The sequence below is a fragment of the Staurois parvus genome, unplaced genomic scaffold (assembly GCF_062004578.1).
Source record: "Staurois parvus isolate SC_StPar_1 unplaced genomic scaffold, SC_StPar_1.0 ptg001045l, whole genome shotgun sequence".
In the NCBI taxonomy this organism is placed as follows: domain Eukaryota; kingdom Metazoa; phylum Chordata; class Amphibia; order Anura; family Ranidae; genus Staurois; species Staurois parvus.
In genome coordinates, this window is record NW_028318841.1 from 7,599,347 (window position 1) to 7,619,472 (window position 20,126).

Genomic DNA, 20,126 nt, shown 5'->3' on the forward strand with positions numbered 1-20,126 from the left:
AGGCCCATATTATCCTAAACCACAAAGGCCACAATACCAAGCACAATACCAAGCACAATACCCAGTAATGAACAAACCCTACCAAGTACCCACACAAAACAGGTACTCACCCCTGGAAAGGGAAGAATTCAACTCACCCCTCCCCAATCCTTTTTTAGGATGGGATTTGAATCCCCAAGGGGGGAGGGAAGAAGAAGCACAACACACACAAGAAAGAGAGGGAAAAGAGGAGGAAGAAGGTCACAACAAAAAAAGAAGAAGGAATTAAAGGGAGAAGGCATTTTCAATATCAGTGGATTACCCCTTACAGAAGAAGAAACACATGCGCTTAGCAAGGGTCTTAAGTATGCCCCACAAAAGGGATTAAATAAATTTGATACATATGTAAGCATTCAGAAATTGATCAGGAAACTCAATCTTAAAAAGTATTATGCCAACAACCCCATTACACACAACACAGGAGCAACAGAAAATACTATGCATAGCCAACTTAAAAACAAATCAGTGTTTAATCCCCAGATTGGAGATAATAAATATATAGACACATTTAAACAAATGGTATTACAAGATTTAGAATCTCTCAAAATTAAAAAACCTAAAATAGAGGTGAATTTAAAGAGAGGTTTAGATTCATTGAAAAAGAGGGATGACATAATAATACGCCCAGCAGACAAAGGAGGGGGTATAGTGATACAATCAAGGATTTATTATGAATCAGTAATGGCAGATATGCTTAATGACAGAGACACATATGAAGTGCTTATCAGTAATCCTATTAAGGAATATAAGAAACAGCTTATCAAACTAGTCACAAAAGGGAAAAAGAAAGGAGTTATTAATGAGAAAGAACATCAATATCTAATACCATCAGTATGTAGGCTACCTATCATGTATTCAGTTCCGAAAATTCACAAAGACAACACCAACCCGCCAGGTAGGCCCATCATTAATGGAATAGATTCACTCACAGCGAGGTTAGGTGAATATGTAGATTATCATCTACAACCATTGGTCACTAAAACTACAGCATATCTAAGGGATACAAAACATGTGATACAAGAAATGAAGGATACACTGACAGATAAAAACACGCTTTTAAGTACAGCAGATGTAGCAGCACTGTATACTAACATAGACCATCAGGGGGCTATAGAAGCAGCTATATGGGCACTTAATAAATATGGAAATAACACCACCAGACACAACAGATTCATCATAAGGTGTATAAAGTTCTGCCTTACTCATAATTATTTTTGGTATGGTAATACATACTATTCACAAAGGAAAGGAGTTGCTATGGGCGCTAAATTCGCCCCTAGCATCGCTAATCTTTATATGGCAAAATGGGAAGATGAATCAGTGTTCAAAAATAAGAACCCAGGAATAAAAATATACAAAAGGTATATTGATGACCTCTTGGTGATATGGAGTGGAGAAAAGGTAGAACTTGAGAAATTGTATAACGATTTAAATATGAATGAAGCCAATATAAAACTGAGCTATGACATACATGAAACTTCTATTAATTTTTTAGACATTCAAATCTACAAAGAGGGATTACAATTGTATACCAAGAATCATTTCAAATCTGTTGATAGAAACTCATATATCCCCATAGATAGCTGCCATCATAAAGCGTGGCTAAGCAATATCCCTAGAGGCCAATTTATTAGATTAAAAAGGAACTGTACAAACATGAAAGACTATGTAGAACAAAGTGGAATAATATCAGAAAGATTTATTGATAAAGGATATAAGAAAGAAATAATACAAAAAGAAAGGGAGCAAATAGGCCTTATGGACCGTAATGTATTAATAGCAGACAAACATAAAGAGAATACTGAAAAGGAGGAATTGGCGGTAGTGTTGAGTTATAATACCCAGTATAAATCAATACAAAACATAATAAAGAAACATTGGAAGATCTTAGCATTAGATAAGCACCTGAAAAATAATATTCCCACAATACCTAGGTTTATATATACAAAAGCTCCAAATATTAGGGACAAAGTGGTGAAGAGTATAATAGCACCACCTGTTAAACATCAACAAATTAGTTTTTTTCAAGGAAAAGGGTTTTATACCTGTGGTAGATGCTATAGTTGCATCAGACTGAAAAATAACCCCAGGAGAAGATTTACATTTCAGAACCCCCTAAATGAAAAGGAATACACCATCCAGCAATTTATATCATGTGATACAAGAGGGGTTATCTATGCCCTCAAATGCCCATGTAATCTCATCTACATTGGACGCACGAAAAGGATGTTAAGGGAAAGAATAAAAGAACATGTATATAATATAAACAGAGGATACAAGTATCACCACTTATCGCAGCATTTCAAAAAATACCACAATAAAGATGCAAGAAAATTAGAGTTCTGGGGTGTAGAAAAACATGTACAACACTGGAGGGGAGATAACCTGATAAGGGAAATTAGCAAGAAAGAATCGAAGTGGATCTATGAAATGGGCTGTCTGGCTCCCAATGGGTTAAATAAGGAGTTTGACCTTACATGCTTTATTAGTAACAAATAAGTATAGAAATAGTTCCCAATCTAACTTTGAGGCGTTGAATATATATAGATTGGGGATTGAAGTAATGTATCTGACATGAATTTAGGAATATGTGGAGTGAGTTTAGGGTAGAATTAGAGAATTTATGACTAGCACAAAACGCATGTAAGTTATATCAAGTATCATATCCTCAAGTAATACCTTCTTAAATACAAAACCAAAACCCAGATGTAAAGAAAGATGTAAGTTAAATAATATCTCAAAATTGAAGGAATTAGATAATTAATGACAAATAGGTTACTTGAGAAGTAACATACATGCGTTTTCTATTATTTATTTTTTTATTATCTTTTATTATTTGATTTTTAAAAAAAATATTTTTTTTATTTTATTTTATTGGTTAAATTTATAATTTTGAATTTTATATTTTTAATATTGTATTATTAATAAAACATGGTTTTAATTTAGCCTAATAGGTATACTTTCAGCAATATAATGTATAGCCAACAGCCACTGTTTAGAAACTGCAGAGCAAGAGACAGATCACAGCTGACCCAGTTAGCAATGTCTGGCAGACAGATATCACGTTATAATTTGAGTAGACACACAGGTGTAAACACTCACCATACATAGAGTTTAAGAAAATCACTGGGAAAATGGCCGCGCCCATTGGGCTCCAGTAAAAAGGCGGCCGAGAGATATAAATAGGAGTATTAGCATAGTCGTGGCATCTAATCATTCCCCCTGATGAAGTCACGTGACCCTGTGACGATACGCGTAGGGGAGGGGCTCTGACGTCACGACATTGCACTGGAGAGGCTCGGTGATCTGAATACAGACACAGGTAGACAGCACTGCAGGAACAGAGGCAGAGCACATTTATGCTGGACTACAATTGTATACTACTGTGCAACTGGCAGCAATAAACCCCCTTTTTGCACAAGGATAAGACACTATGGTCTGTTTGTCTTCCTTTCTCAATTGAACAACACCCTTTGAGCTGATATAAGGAGGACTGGAAAAGGAAACAGCCCCAGGAGGGGAATTGGGAGATCCTCAGAGAGATGGTCAGTATACCCACTCATGAGCAGCTACAGGAGAACAAATATAAATCCACATCCACCTTCTGAGATAATTCAAGAGCATCATTCCATCCCATCTATCCTGGAAGGATAAAAAGTGTATTTGCCTGGATTTATTCAGGCAAATATAGAGGTGAGCACATAGGGAGACCATTAAGCACTCGGCGAGAGGGAACCAAGAATCCACCTGCACATTTATTTTGAAAGATATTTTTTTTTTTTTTTTTTTTTTTTTTTTTTTTATTGAATATATCATAAGCACGTGCACATAATATATATGTGTTTGCACAATATAAATATAAGGATCACAGTAGAATAGAGGAGTATTTCTGATTTGTATATCACTGTACTTTAATAGGCACTATCACCTTAGGATTATCAGTTATTAATGTCACTTGCATGAAGATTAATATTCACAATGATGTTTTGAGTCACTAGTAATAATTGTTTGATACATGCAGTATCTTGAAAGCTATTCATTAGCACTTTGAAAGTATAAGATATACATATTGGTACATGGGAGCGCGGCACTATCTATTTTGAAAATATTATATATACACTAGCATATGAGTCAGTGCAAGTGCCAGCGAACCTCACGTGAGAAATAAGGACATCTAAAGTCACATATTGAACACCTCATTTCATAATAGCTCACAAGCATTCACCATTTATATTCATGGGATACTCATTTTACCGCTACAACGGAGGCAGCTGTCACTGTGTCGGGATCACCCCAATAACTGACCAGGACTTTCACAGAGCCCAGAAGCTCTGCTGGCATCCTGCTCCTGCACCCCCTGTGATAGTGTCATCCCCCTAGGGATGCCAATGTGCCAGGACAGTACATATACACCCCCCTCCCCCAAATGGCTCATTTTTGGAAAGTAGACAGTCTAAGGTATTTTAGTAAGAGGCATGGTGAGTTTTTTGAAGCTGTCATTTTCTGTCACATTTTTTTGGAAAATTAAGACATTAAATATTTCAAAATAAAGAATTTCTATTCAATTTGTTTTTATACTTGTAAACAGTTTTTTTTTACATTTTTTTTACATACTTTCATCAGAGTAGTTCGGTGTCACCATAGTTACACTACTACTCTTGGGGGGTGATCAAGGATTTTTTTTTTTTACAATTTGCTCGTACAGTGATTATCACTGTAACAGCAATGTTTTGAACTGTCATGATTGGGTTACATTCATAACAGCCGTGATTAGTAGTGTGTGCTGTGATTGGCCCCCAGCTATCACATAGTACAGGGTGCTGTGATTGGTCCAGGTACCATGTGATAATTGCGGGCCAATCACAGCATCATGATAGGAATCACAGCTGTTATGAATGAAATAACAACTTTGTTGACATTGTGATCATGTGATCACATAGGTACCAGGAGCTGCAATCTGCTGTGTCTGGTGAACATAGCAATCGCAGGAACAGCGCACTGCTTGCCCCTCAGCTAGATGACAAACAAGTACATGATACAGCCTGCCTGTGCCTCTCACTGTGGGCGGGTGGCAACTGGTTAACAATATTAACATAAACTGATATTTATGTCAGAGATAAATGACAAAAGGCTAAATTACCTTATGGCTTATACTGATAAATGTCAAAGGCTTAAATCACCTAATGGCTTATTTTGTCTCTTTTTGACTCTGGTAGTGGATTTTGCTCATGCACAATTACGGGTCTTTCTTTGATTGCTGTCATCTGCCAGTCATCAGCAACAGTAGTATGGAACTTACTCAGTTTGTTGGAATTTTCAATCATTATACATTAGGGATAATGCAGAAGGAAGATTGCCTTACTACATGGAACGGTAGAATTGAAATAGTATCTACATTTGTCTTTGAAATCCTAAGAAGAATGTAAATACACCAAACAGTAAACTTTATCAAAGTTAAATGGATTCATATTTTCCTGTTTATATGGATCCAAGTAAGCCTGTAGCATTAAAAAACTTAACCTTAATGTAAAATTGCTTTTAGATAAACATTAACTGAAATAGCTTCTTCAAGGTTTTCCTAAAAAATTTTTGGGGGGATAAAAAGAAAACTAAGTTACAAATCAGAAGCACATTAAACATTTTCCTTGTAGTTGTTTATACATAACATGAATTAAACACAGCTTAATCATATTTAAATAGGATTTATGTTAACATACATTTTTATGCTCAGTTATGCCAAATGACCCTTTGTCCTTTTAACTGCATCTGTGGTTTTTAGTATAATGAGAAAACAAGATGCATTGCCTGGTCTAATCGCATTTAGTTACTTAGAGAGCCATGCACTCATCCTGTAACAGATGATCCAGCATATGAAGGGTTGATGTATTTCTGGAAATGAGTTTGCAGCTGTTCCAGAAGGTCAGGTTTGCTTTCCATCTCATAAGCTCTTTATGGTCTGGTAGGTGTCTGGTGGTGATAAAGAACATGGAGTGTATGAAGAATGAATCTGGAGTGTTCAATTGGATTCTTTAAGAGAATTCCATTTTGTAAAGAGCACCCCATGACAAAGCTCAGTATCTTCAACTATTTAGAGGAGTGGTAAACCTAAATTTTGTAAAATGTTTTTGATGACATTTACAGATATTAAGGCTTATTCATTAAGACAACACAAATTGCAGTAACCATGTAACAAGTGCAGTAACCCAGGTAGACAATCATGCTTCATTAGCGTATGACTACACTAAAGCTGATAGGTGATGTTCTTGTAAGCGGGTTGGAACTAGCTAGTTGGTTGCTGCCCTGGAAGGGAGAGTAAGGGTTAATGCCTTTCCCTGTTCTTTAGTCTTTGATGGGTTATCTCTAAGTCTGACCCACTGGCTTGAAATATAAAAGAGGGACAGTGGTTCCTGGCAAGAGAGCCCAGGAGTTTTGCTGGAGAGAGAGTTCACCTGCAGGAGTTTGAGAGCCTTGCTGCTAGTTTATCAGTCATGTTCCATGAGGGAAACAGCCACCAAGGAGCCCGAAAGAAGTAGAATAAGCAGAAACAGGTACAAGTGAGCTTCCTAATATCAAAGTGAAACGTATAGACCAATGTCACTGGGAGTGAGGTGAAAGGTTGATGAAGTCCGGTACAAGCTCCAAAGTACCAGCTCAGAAATTCTTCACAACTTAAAGATCAAACAGAGACTAACATGGCAAATGTCTTGGCTGAAAGCAATAGGAGGTTTAGTTCAACTTTAACTGCCATGATGGTGCACATATGATCAGTTATGACACCAGCCAGTTGGTGGTTTGACCGTTTGTTAGAGAGCACAAGCAAATGTGATAATTAAATTCCTGGCATGTGTTGAGAATGTGACTATTTTTTGAAACTGTTAAATTGATGGGTTTAGTTCCACTTTAAGTGAAAGAAGCATCCTAAAGCTCAGTGAGGAACTGTCCCCGTAGGAACAATGAGAAGTGTTGCAGAAGTTGGGCATGGATTAGAAAGAGTTAACTGCATTCTTGTGCAGAAGCCATGCTTTTAAGATGGAGTACCACCTCAGCTCTGTATCAGCGAGAAAGTTGTCCTCAACCTGCCTCTGGCGGCACTAGCAAGTGCCGAACACAAGGATGTACCAGGACAGTAAGGGAGAGGGGGAATGCCAGAATATGTTAGCTTTTTATTGTAGCCTGTATCACTGCTACAGATTTTCTCTCACTTCGTGTCTGATAAAGTGTTGTCTCCAGAACAGGAAATGAGGGAAAATCTCTCTAACAAAGCCCCAGATAGCAGTAAAACCTGACAGCTATTTTAACCTTTTACTTTAGGCCCTGGGCAGCACAAGGTCATAAGGTCTGTAACTGCATTATTGTAGTAATGCTAAAGATTTTACACATTGGTGCCAAAATTAATTTCTGTTTCTACTATAATTCCTTCTGTGAAGGTATTATATTTACTAACCCCCACCTCATTTTTAGTGTTTCCTCTTGCTTAACAAAAGCCCAAGTTTTAGACATCCAGCAGTGCCTATAATGAGGTAATACAAGGTTAATTTGTGGATGAGATGATCACTTTCTCCGTCAGTTGAGAACATGTAGTTTAAATAAGATATCTTAAGTTATCTTAATTTGTGACCTGCATTTATTTATGTCCTCCTGTTATCATTTATTCATTTCAGTAACTCTTTTGGGTCACTTGTATATCATTTTATGGCTAATTGAAAGCAGGTTTGGGGCATCTTTAACCATTTACAAGTGTCCCCTAGAGGTTCCTACTGTTTCTTTTTCATAAAACACAAGCTAATATGTAGCTTCAAGGCATATCCAGGACACTCCTGTAGGACAGCATCTTAGTGGGCCCAAGAATGTCTGAAAATCAATGAAGCAAAAAAAAAAAAAATATATAGTCTTTGCTTCTCAGCCAGACTAAAGAAAGTGTAAGCTGGTCTCTTCAACCTTCAACTAAGGTTGAGCGATAGTGTTTGGGTCAGGGAACATTTGTCAAAGCCATCATAAAGTCCAAAAAGTGCAAACATAAAACTGAACCCCACTGAAGTCTATGAGGAGCAAGTCTTGAAAATCAATTCTGGTAATTTTCAAGCCTAGTAGGCAGTGGATTGTCAAACAAAGAGCATAGAAAGCTGGGCACTGCCATGGAGGACATGTACCAATGCAAAAAAAAATTTAAAAGGTAGGGAGAGGGTCCTCCTTTTTAATGTGGCTTTGAGGGTGATGGTGCAAAAATACAAATCCTTTCAATTACATGCTTAGGCGATGCAATTAAGCTGTATATAGTGTTACAAAACACTTCAATGCCCACAGACAGTATCAGCAGCACTGTATCCTGCTATCACAAACTTAGTATGTGTAATAAATTGTTTTTACTTTTGCGTTATTGCTTGGCTTACATAAACTGGGAACTGGAGGCACAGTAGCAGGAGAAAAAGGAGGACTTCCTGTTATCTTAGGACCAGTAGTATCCTTTGCCTAATGCCTACATTCCTGTTATGCAGAGGAATCAGGAGGCAGAGGAGGAGTATAAGTAGAAGGGGGGGGGGAGAATTAGAGTGCTGGCAGTAAAGAGGAGAAGGATTGAGACGCTGGCAATGAGGAGGAAGAGTGTTGATGTGATGGTGGTAAGAAGGAGATTGTTGTGCTAGTGGTGAGGAAGTTTGGAGTAGTTTCAAGGGGGACATTTCACTCCTCCCTGATCTAATGTGAAAATCAAGCAGGAATTTATTCCCACATCCAAGGGGGAGCACAAACTACCCCGCTCTGAGACAATGTGGCAGGCAGCCTTTGTGTATGGCATGTCACTGCACACGTCTATGGGATATTGGTAATTCAAAGTAGTGATGGGCCGAACACCCCTGTGTTTGGTTCTTGGTTGAATGTTCAAACCTAATAAATGCTCGACCACGAACTTCGAACTCTATGCAAGCTTATGGGACTCAAACCTGTAAATTCAAAAGTGCCAATTTTGAAGGCTTATATGCATGTTATTGGCCATAAAAGGGGTATGGGGACTTGGGTACTGCCCTGAGGGACATGATTCAGTGAATAAAAAAAATTCAAAAAGTACCTTTTTAAAAGGGGCAGTCATTTTTCATTGCCTAAAGTAAAAGAAAAAAATAAGAAAAATTCCTTTAAACATCATGCCAGGGAAGTCCCCTTAAACTACCTGCAAAGTTTCACATCCATACAATGTATAGAACCTGCTGCAGCAGGACTGCAACTTTTTTTAAAAATGACATTTTTATTAAAAAAAAAACAAAAATCAGCATAGGTTCTTAACCCATCTTAACCCATGCCAGACCTGTTAAGTCTGGTAGGATGGTTACGAGGGACCCCACAGTTAAAAAAAAAAATTGAAAGTGTGTGTGGTTCCTCCTACAAGTCATACCAGGCTCTTTAGGCCTGGTAGGACATTTAAGGGGAACCCCACCTCCCAAACATGGGGGTAGTGCATGAGGTTCCCCCTAAAAGCCATACCAGGCCCTTTAAACCTGGTAGGACTTTTCAGGGGAACCCCACCACAATAAATGGGGGGAAAAAGCATGGGGTCTCCCCTAAATTTCTACCAGACCCTTGATCCGAGCACAGGCCTGGCAGGGCAGGAAGGGGGGGCATAGAGCTCCCCCCCGTGGCTTACCAATGTGCCCTCAGCATGGGGACAGTGTTTCCATGCCAATGGGGACAAGGGCCTCTCCCACACAATCCTGGTCCAGAGGTTGTGGGGGTCTGTGGGCAAAGGGGCTCATTAGCATAAGCGTACCCCTTTAAATAAGCCCTTGTGGATAAGTACGGAGTAAAACTAAAGAGACCAGTTTTTTTAAAAATTCCTTTAATTGAACAAAACAACAGTTTTTGACAAGTCCTTTAATTAAAAAAAAGCAAAAAAGGTTCCATCGATGTAATCTATCATCAGTCACAGCGTCCAGCATTGTCCTGATGATGCTGACTCACTGAAAAAAAAAAAAACAACGATGCCCACCGACAATATGACAGGTCTGACAGTTGATAGTCAGATGTAAACAATTAGGTGGAGCTAACAGTGATGTCAGTGTTTACAGACCTGTCATATTGCAGGGAGTGCTTGACGGGTGCGGTCAGGTCAGCAGGCGTCAAAGTTTTTCTTTATTTTGGGAGTTCACATCATGGTGACAATGCTGGATGCCTTGACTGATGGTGGATTACAACAATGGAACCATTTTTTGGCTTTTTTTCTTAAATTAAAGGACTTGTCAAAAACTGTTATTTTGTTTTTTGTTCAATTAAAAGGAATTTTTCCAAAGTCTTTATTTTTTCGAAATTTTACCCTTTAGTAAGGGCCTGGTATGGCTTTTAGGGGGAACCCCACACACTTTAAAGAAAAAAAGCCAAGAAATACATAAAAAAAGAGAAACAGCGTCTCCCCCCCCCCCCCAATTCATACCAGGCCCTTTATGTCTGGTAGGAAGGTTAAGAGGGACCCCACAGTAATTTTTTTTTTAATTATTATTAATTTATATTTCATGGAGAGTATTCTCCCCTCTGTCTTCAGCAGTGTCTAGCAACACAATGCATAAGGCTGCAGTGTAAGCAGCCTTATATAGTGTGGGGCATGAGCCACGATTTCACAGTGCATTGTACTGTGATTGGCCAAAACATTGCACATGACCTGTGGTTGCTTTGCTTTTGCCAATCATGGCTCTCACAATGCACTGTCAGAGCGCAGTGCATTGTGGGGCACTCCTTACCGTTCGTGTGTTCGGTGAATACACGAATGGCCAATGTTTGACTCGAACAATGAGCCCAACACTACTTAAAAACACCTCCTTTAAATGTTTATATTGTATATATTTTTATAAATTTTTTAATGTAGAAAATACATTCACTGGCTTTGATTGACAGCAGCAGGAGCCAATGGCTCCTGCCACTGTGTGAGCCAATGAAGAGAGAGTGAGCCATGGCTCTAATGCATATTGCTGGATCGAGGTGGGGTTCATAAGGTATCACCTTAATGCATAGAATGTATCAAGGTAAAAACCCCTTCTGCCTCTAAAACCACTTTAGTTGTACAATGTGGAAGGTTGTTAGCATAATGCAAAGGTGGACACTGACAATTCAAAAGGAGGTTTCAAGGATTATAATGAAAGAGAACAGGAAGTAATAATTAATATTAATTAAAGCAGATCAATGATAAGATTTTTCTCAAATTAAAAGTGTGTATCCAGCATCAAACTGAAAAAATATTTCACAGAAAATAGCCAAGAATATTGCACATATGATATTAATGTACAGTATGCACACAGTTTTTTTAGATCGAGATTTTAAAGAAAGAAACATGTTTTATCAGCAAATGGAAATTAGAGTGAATTGCACTGCTCAAAAAAATTAAATGAATACTCTTTAATCAGAGTATAGAATCAAGTCAATTAAACGCTTGGGATATTGATCTGGTCAGTTAAGTAGCAGAGGGAGTTGTTAATTAGTTTCAGCTGCTTTGGTGTTAATGAAATTAGCAATAGGTGCACTAGATGGCAAACAATGAGACGAGCCCCAAAACAGGAATGGTTTTACAGGTGGAGGCCACTGTCATTTTTTTCCCTACTCATCAGGATTCCAGGAGACAGGCAGTTACATTAGGAGAGCTGAACAGGGCCGTAGAAGGTCCTTAACCCATCAACAGGACCAGTATCTGCTCCTCTGTGCAAGGAGGAACAGGATGAGCACTGTCAGAGCCCTACAAAAATGACCTCCAGCAGGCCACTGGTGTGAATGACTCTGACCAAACAGTCAGAAACAAACTTCATGAGGGTGGCGTGAGGGTCCGACATCCTCTAGTGGGCCCTGTGCTCACTGTCCAGCACCAGAGAGCTCGATTGGCATTTGACATTGAACACCAGAATTGGCAGTTCCGTCACTGGCGCCCTGTGCTTTTCACAGATGTAAGCAGGTTCACCCTGACCACATGTGACAGACATGAAACGGTCTGGAGAAGCCATGGAGAATGTTATGCTGCCTGTAACATCATTCAGAATGACTGGTTTGGTGGTGGGACAATGATGGTCTGGAGAGGCATATCCATGGTAGGCAGCACAGACCTCTACAGGCTAGACAATGGCACGCTGACTGCCATTAGGTATCAAGATGAGATCCTTGTACCCATTGTTAGACCCTAGGCTGGTGCAGTGGGTCCTGTGTTCCTACTGGTGCACGACAATGCCTGGGCTCATGTGATGAGAAGATGCAGGCAGTTCCTTGAGGATGAAGGAACTGATACCATTGAATGTCCCCCATGCTTGCCTGACCTAAATCCAATAAACCTCTGGGATATCATGTTTCGGTCCATCCAACGCTGCCAGGTTGTACCTCAGACTGTCCAAGAGCTCATTGATGCCCTGGTCCAGATCTGGGAGGAAATACCCCCAGGACACCATCCGTTCTCTTAATAGGAGCATTCCCCAGCATTGTCAGGCATGCATACAAGCATGTGAGGGCCATACAAACTACTGAGTACCATTTTGAGTTGCAGCAATGCAATTTCAGCAAAATGGACTAGCCTGCTGCATCATTTTTTCACTTTGATTTTCGGGGTGTCTTTGAATTCAGCCCTCTGTAGGTTGATAATTTTCATTTCCATCAAACAATAGGGCATCCTTACGTTCCTAACGCATTACCCAGTCCATATCAGTATAGATATCCAGCATGAGATTTTTCTCCATTGAGATCTGATGTGTTTTCAAAGTGTTCCTTACATTTTTTTGAGCAGTGCATTTTACAAACAATAACCAGAAATATTATGCAATCAATGAACAGTACATAAAAGGATTTATTAGGCCACAATTTAAAAGGGAGAGACAAGCCGGATATTATCATGATAAAAAAAAAATAGGTGTAATTTTTTTTAGAGAAAAGAGCCCAAAATATTGTAGATTGTGTGTAAAATGTATTTCCCAGAAAACAAATCAATATACAATAATTATTTTAAAAATCTACATTTCACAGAAAAGGGGACGCCAAAAAAAATGCGGACCTTCACTCTAAAATGCTCCTTTCCATTATTCTAATCCTCCCCATCCCAACCTAAAATAGCTGAGAATGTTATATGTGTTTATTTAATAGTTAATGGTCTAAATGGTTTAGTTTGTATTTTCAGTAGGAAAGACGTAAAATTTTAAATGAAAGTGAATTTATTTCATAGGAAAGATAGCAAAATATTATAGTGACTCCAGTTTTGGATAGAGTGGAGAGTAATTAGAACATGTGACAGTTTACATTGCTGTCTGTGCCCGCGATAGGGAGATTCACTTCCTCTATTTGTCCTGTTTAGCATTATTATGAAAAGAAAAATTAAAAGAAAATCCTAAATTTTGGGTTGACATCAGAACCCTAATAGAAGGGAAATCTTCCAATGGGGACTGGTTCTGGTGACCCTGGAGACACACTGGGACTCCCTCACTTTGAGGGATTTCCTCTCCCTTCCTGTTTTTGCTATAGGACAGGATGAGAAGGGAAATATCCCAATAGTACACATATGGCACAAATTACCTGACAAGGGTTATAGCCCCCCCCCCCCACACACACACCCTTAGGCTATCCACAATGCAAAAAAAGGAGGCATGCCCACTTGAATAGCGAGAGCCCTAAGAATGGCCAAGGTGCAGGATTTAAGGAACTGCATTGTCCTCATTATAGCTCCTGAAAGTAAAGCTGAATTTACATGATGCTCACTTCTAAACACAATCAGTTCTAAAAACTCTAAACCATCACTGACATATATGTCATCACTCAATTTACAGCATATGCCATTACTACATATACAGCATATGTCACCGCTACACATATACAGTATAAATAATAGTGAGAAGACAAAAAAAGTATTCCTTTTACATAATTATAAGATGAAAATAACATGAATTGCCAGTTAAATCAAATGCAAGTTATGCAACTTAGACATACAGTTCAGTTCCACATGAAAGTCAGCCACCTTGTTAAATTTCACAATTTATCTCTTGGCATTCATCCTCTGCACCTGTTTTCCCACATAATGCATATAGTTGTTAACTTGCTTATCCTCTACTTGACCAAAGAGAAATATAGCCTTGTCTAGAAACTCCTTTCTGAACAGGGTACCGCAGCACCCTGGGGTGTCTTCTTAGGTTTCCAGGGGTCTTGTGGAAAAATGCTTAAACGTTGTTCCAACTTTTAGCACAGGTAGGTGGACCAAGAAATTTTTGTTTTGTGTGGAGCCACATGCTGCCATTTGTCTCAGTGCTTGGAATACAAATACAGTATTCCAGGCTCTGTGGGTCCAGCTGCCCATGTCCTACCAGATGATTATGTCATCAGTTGTTAGGGTCAGGTTGGGCGCCCACACAGCATCCTTTGTTGCCCCTCCCAGTGCCAGGCCACGAGTAGATGTATGAGGGAAAGAAATGAAGGGAAAAGATTACAGATACAAGGCAATGTCTGTACCTGTGCTTGAATTCTCTGGTTTGCTAATTGGTATCTCTGAACTCTGCTTTACTGACTGTAGACCTCTAAACTCTGCATCAGTTACTGCTGACCCCTGAACTCTACCTCACTTTCTGCTGACTTCTTAATGCTGCATCACAAATGACTGACCCCTGAACTCTACATAAAAAACTACTGACCCTTGAACTCTGCATCACGAACTACTGATGCCTAAAATCTGAGTAACAAACTATATACCCTTCAACTTTGTGTCACATTTGTAATCGATGTCTGTCTCTCTGCTAAGGTGATTTACCCCTTCTATTTGTCCTGGGGACTATTGTTATTGGGACAGATAGTAATGGGAAATCCAAGGTTTGAGTTGTCACCAGAACAAAAAGTGATAGAAAATCTTCCAACTGCTTCATCTGTCCCTGTTACAACTCTAAAATAGGAATTCTACTCACTATTCAGGAATTCTTTCTAATTCATCATTGCATCTCCAGAAAAGGAAGGGAAAGGGAAAATTCATCAGAAGGACACAAGCACCAATAACTAAAAACTAAAGTAAAAAGGTAAGAAATGCTATGGTACGGTATCTATGTACCAAGTTAATAGCAAAATCCAAAACCAAAAAGCCAGTTTATGGTTGATGGATTTTTAGTAGAATAGAATATGGGATAAGAATGCTTAGAAACACCTAAAAAACACTTAGCAAGCAACCAAGATCCATTTAAAGGAGGTATTATGGAGTGTGTGGCCAAGACCAGCATGTGAGAGGAAGCTTCTCCCACAGCTCCTGCTGTTGATCAAATGATCCTCCCCCAGACTGTCTCTCATTGTAGCTCCATCTTAACCCACTATCTACTGCCTCTGTTACCTCCCTGAAACCACTGCTGGCCCCCTGTACCAGGGGGATGTGGCAGCCCCGGACCTTCAAGATGGCATCACCACGGCCATGCCTCAGAGAATACCATGAGCCTCGAAGAAAGTTAACGATACGGGCAACAAGTCCCTGTGACATCAGGGTAAGGGACCACTGCACGAAATGCTGTATTATGCCCAGAAATTATCGGGGACATTAGAGGCAGATTAGATGGAGGACTCAAAGTTTTCTTCCTCTCCTGCACTGGAGGAGTAGGAGTGGGCAGCCATCTTGCCTGCCAATCCCTCAGCAGCCAGCATTGATACTCAAACTCCTGCTTCACCTGATCCTGAGACTGATGAGTTGGAGCAACCAACATTTGCTGAAATCTCAAGGGCAGTAAATAAATGTACAGATTCAGTGAATACCCTTAAGGATCAATTTTGGGGATTTGAGAGAGGAAGTGTTCCTACTGAGAAAAGATCCACAGAAGATAAGAGAGAGGACGACTGTGTCTGGAAGTCGCATAACCAACATAGAGGATCAGCTCCCTCCCTTGACCCGTAATACTCAAACAGCCTACCAGCTGGCAAAGGATACTAACAACAGAGCGGAAGACATGGAGAACCATCTCCATTGTAATAATATTTGGACAGTGGGCCTGCCTGAGCTTGCTGAGGAGAGGGACCTCACCGCCTTTGTGGAGATCTGGCTTGTGGAGTTATTTCGCAAAGATGCATTTACACCTTTCTTTAGTATGGAGATGGCTCATCACACACCGACTCACCCACCTCAACTAAGAGGCCCAATTTGGGCCATACAAGCCAGGATTCTCTAGTATCATGACCAGAAGGCAGTTCTACATCATGTGCGGAAACGTGCCAACATCCAGTTCAACGGAACTAGAGTGTCTATCTCCACAGAAATCCAGCACTGCAGGGCCAAGTTCACCGATGTTAACCAGTGCCTGTGGCATCTCCGACTGTCCTATGTGATGTTATAAAAGGCTCTGTGCCACAGCAAGAGGGTAAGTGCATTTCTTAGACTCTGCAAAGGATGCTTCCACCTGGCTTGATCGCAATGAGAAAGCTTGATCTCCCCCACCAATGCGGTGATGACAAACAGGAGTGATTTTTGCTATGCATACACAAGTTTCAGCATTGAGGTGCACCTTCTTTTGTTTCAAATATGTTCTTTTTTGATACTGTGGGGCTGGGGGGAATAATATTGCTGTTTAATCTGTGAGCTACACAGAGTTATTTTTCTACTAGATACCTGTGGTTTGGTTTTATCTATGTGCACAGCTACCTTTTCAGACAACTGTTCAGACCTTTTGGCAGCTACAATATTTTCTTTAATTGTTTTCCTTTTTGCTTTTGATTTGACTTTTACTTTTTGTGTCCTAAAACATTTGACCTAACATGGGTTGACACCATTGTGCCTGTGCATTGCCTTGCATTGCTGACAGAAATACAAGCCCACAAGGGATGTGTTATGCAGACTTGTGGAGGTTTGCTGCATATATCTTGCACTTCTATACACTGCCTGGCAGGGTGGGCTTTGTCATCCCACTGGGTTACAAGCCACTTGTCTATTTCCCTTGATGTGCTTATTTACTATCTAGAATTTATCTTGGTATGGGTAAATCAGGTATGCTTCCTTTTGTATCTGATGTTACATATGGTCCTTGTAGTGTCTCAGACCATTCTCCTGTGGTGGTAAAGCTCCTGGTGTCTCCACCTACCACATTGTCTAGGGCTCCATGGAAGTATAACACCTTTTGGCTAAAACTCTTGAGGAGATGGAGCAGGGCATGGCTGAGTTATTTGCTTTAAACAACTCCCAATGCATGAGAGGGGAAATAGATGGACTCTGATGTGCATATTTAAAGGGTCTCTTAATAGCTGAAATAACTAAGGTTAAAAGTCCCAGATTCAATAACTATAGAAACAATACATTAATAACCCCTCTGACTCTGCCAGGGAGGCAAAATCTGCCTATGAGAATTTGCTATCCTCCTCAGAGGAGAAGGAAAGATTTTTTATTTGCCTTTCAGCAAAATTTGCGAGCTCTCACCAAAGGTTGGCTGCCATAGAAGCTATTAGATCCTAGGTGGGTCCTTAAGTACACTCCCCAGACTTAGTGATGCAGGAATTGGCAATGTTCTATGAAGCTTTATACCTCCACAATGCATTATATACCCCCCAAGATCTGAACAGTTATTTTCACCAAATTTCCTTTCCACAACCCTCCTTATCTTAGAGACAGACATTAAACTCCCCATTTGCCATTTAGAAACTCCAGAAGGTGGTCAGTTACTTCCTGAATTGCAAAACACCTGGGGAGGATGGTCTTCCCATGAAGATTTACAAATAATATGCTGATGTGATATTACCATGATTATTACTGGTATTTAATACTTCACTTGTGAGGCAGGCTTTGTCCCCCCTTCATGTCTAAGGCAAACATTATTCTTCTCTTGAAACCAGATAAAGATTCTGTTGACCCAGGCTTTTATAGGCCGATCACACTACTACAGAGCAACATTAAACTCCTAGCACAGGTTCTGGCATTCAGACTGAATGGGGTTATTGTGTCTATTGTGCATTCTGACCAGGCCAGCTTCATGACGAATAAATCCACAGCCATCAATCTGTGAAGTCTCTTTCTTAATATGCAATAACCAGCAGGCAACAAAGGCTACAGGTTGTTGCTGTCCTTGGATACTACAAAGGCCTTTGACAGCATCCACTGGGCCTATTATGATCAGATCTAATCCTCATATTGTAGGCTTCTTTTATGGCGATATGCACAAGAAGGTAATGCTTTATGCGGATGATATGCTGCTAATGCTTGGGGACATGGACTCTTCTTTGTAATAGGCCCTTGCCACTATCAGAGATTTTGGCATATTTTCAGGACTTACTATAAACTGGTCGAAATCTGCTCTAATCTTACTACATGGGGATGATGCAAAAACTGTAGCTCTAACCTATCCTGTTCCTATCATTTTAAATATTTGTTGGTGCAGGTGACCCCGTGTATCTGTGATTTTTGCCACCTGAATATCTCCCCCTTTTTACAGTGGTTCTGTAACTGCACCAAAGTATGGAATTCCCTTCACCTCTCGGTGGCTGGGAAAGTAAATGTAATTAGGATGATTCTCATGCCTCAATTGCTTTATTCCCTTCACAGTTTCCCAATGATGATTCCACTGAAGCTTTTCAAGATACTTAATATTCTATTTCTGTGCTTTAATCTGGAAGGATCATACTCCTAGAATAAATCTAGAACATTTGCAACTCCCTAAAGATGATGGTGGTCTGGCCCTGCCCATCTCCTGGATATATTACTTGTCGGCCCAGCTGCAGCATCTGCTTGGTACCCTGAATATGGCAGTTGAGCACGATAGCTCTAATTGTAGTTCATCAATGGTTGTGATGCTTTATACTACTGGCAGGGAATCTATTCCACAGGTGCTTGAACCTCAAGCTTTCAGAAAACTGCACAAATCTTATCCCACATTTAACCTTATTTAGAAAATCTGGAACAAAACTAAACTCCTTCGAAAGGTAATTGGGTTTACAGAATTTAGTCACATCTGGCAGAATAATGCTTGTATGGAGCTGGATAAGTTGCAATATGGTGCAAGGAGGAGGGTATATGGTGTTACACACCTCTGACATATATTTCACAATGGGGTTCTTTTGTCCTTTGTTGACCTCCAAATGAAATTTAACCTACCATCCTCTATGTATTTTTATTACATGCAGTTATGTCATGCAATTGAGGCTCAAAGTAAATCTTCTGAATGGGATTTGTCTCCTACTCCCATTTTTACCCTCATTAGAGATGCTGAGCCCTCTAAGGGCTTTATATCACTCTGCTATGCCATGCTTTTACAGTAATTTCTTAAACAGCATCCCTTAAGGGTGGTGGAGAAATGGGAGGATGATGTAGGTCAGCTTGCGGAGGACCAGTGGGAGGAAGCCTTCCAAACGGTAGTAACTTGTTCTTTAAATGTGACACAGAGGTTGACCCAAATATATATACGTTTACAGGTATACTATACTCCTCATAGACTACACAAAATGGGCATTCTGCCAGAGCCCTCATGCACCAGATATAAAAGAAACCATGGAGACTTGATCCATTTCCTGTGGAGCTGTCCAAAATTACATTCTTATTGAAGGGGGTGGTGGACACACTGAATTCAGTGTTTCAGGTGTCCCTCTTTTTAGATACAAAATGCTGTTTACTTAGTATACTGGAAAAATTTGATTGGGAAACCTCAGCACAATCTAGGATCCTTCCCTCCCAGGCCTCTGCCTGGAAAGTATGCCAATGTGAGAGAGTCACTCTTTCTTTGCAGGTTTCTGTTTGAAGAGGATGTCAGCATGAGACGTCCTTGTTATTGCTTCCCAGGCCTTTGCCTGGGAAAGAAAGCCAGCATGAAAAAGGGTTTTCCTGAGGTCCTAAATCTGGGTGTGAACGAGATCTAACTGTTCTAATGCTGTAGGAATGTCATTGTAAATTGATCGTATAGCTGAGCCCACCAACTCCTTTCAGGAAATGTGTGCTATCTTCCTTTAAAGGTGATGTCACTTTCCAAACAGTTACCATTGGTTGTTACTTACTAGTCCTGTATATACCACAGCCAAAACTGGAATAAACTAGTCCTCTATAAAAACTGCAATAAGCACACGTCTGCCCTGATCATCTGCCAAGCTTTGAAAACAGGCGGGGACCCGTGGAAGAGCAGCTCTATTCTACCTGTTGCTAAGTATTTTGTTACTTTTTC

The 20,126-nt window shown here is 39.9% G+C and overlaps 1 protein-coding gene and 1 pseudogene across 2 annotated transcripts in view; one reads left to right on the forward strand and one right to left on the reverse strand.

The window, feature by feature from the left end:
- HTR2C (5-hydroxytryptamine receptor 2C) overlaps positions 1-20,126 on the reverse strand; it is a 698,015-nt gene that overhangs the window by 534,673 nt on the left and 143,216 nt on the right. The gene's annotated exons all lie outside the window — the stretch shown is intronic.
- Positions 18,766-19,709, forward strand: LOC149440949 (uncharacterized; annotated as a pseudogene).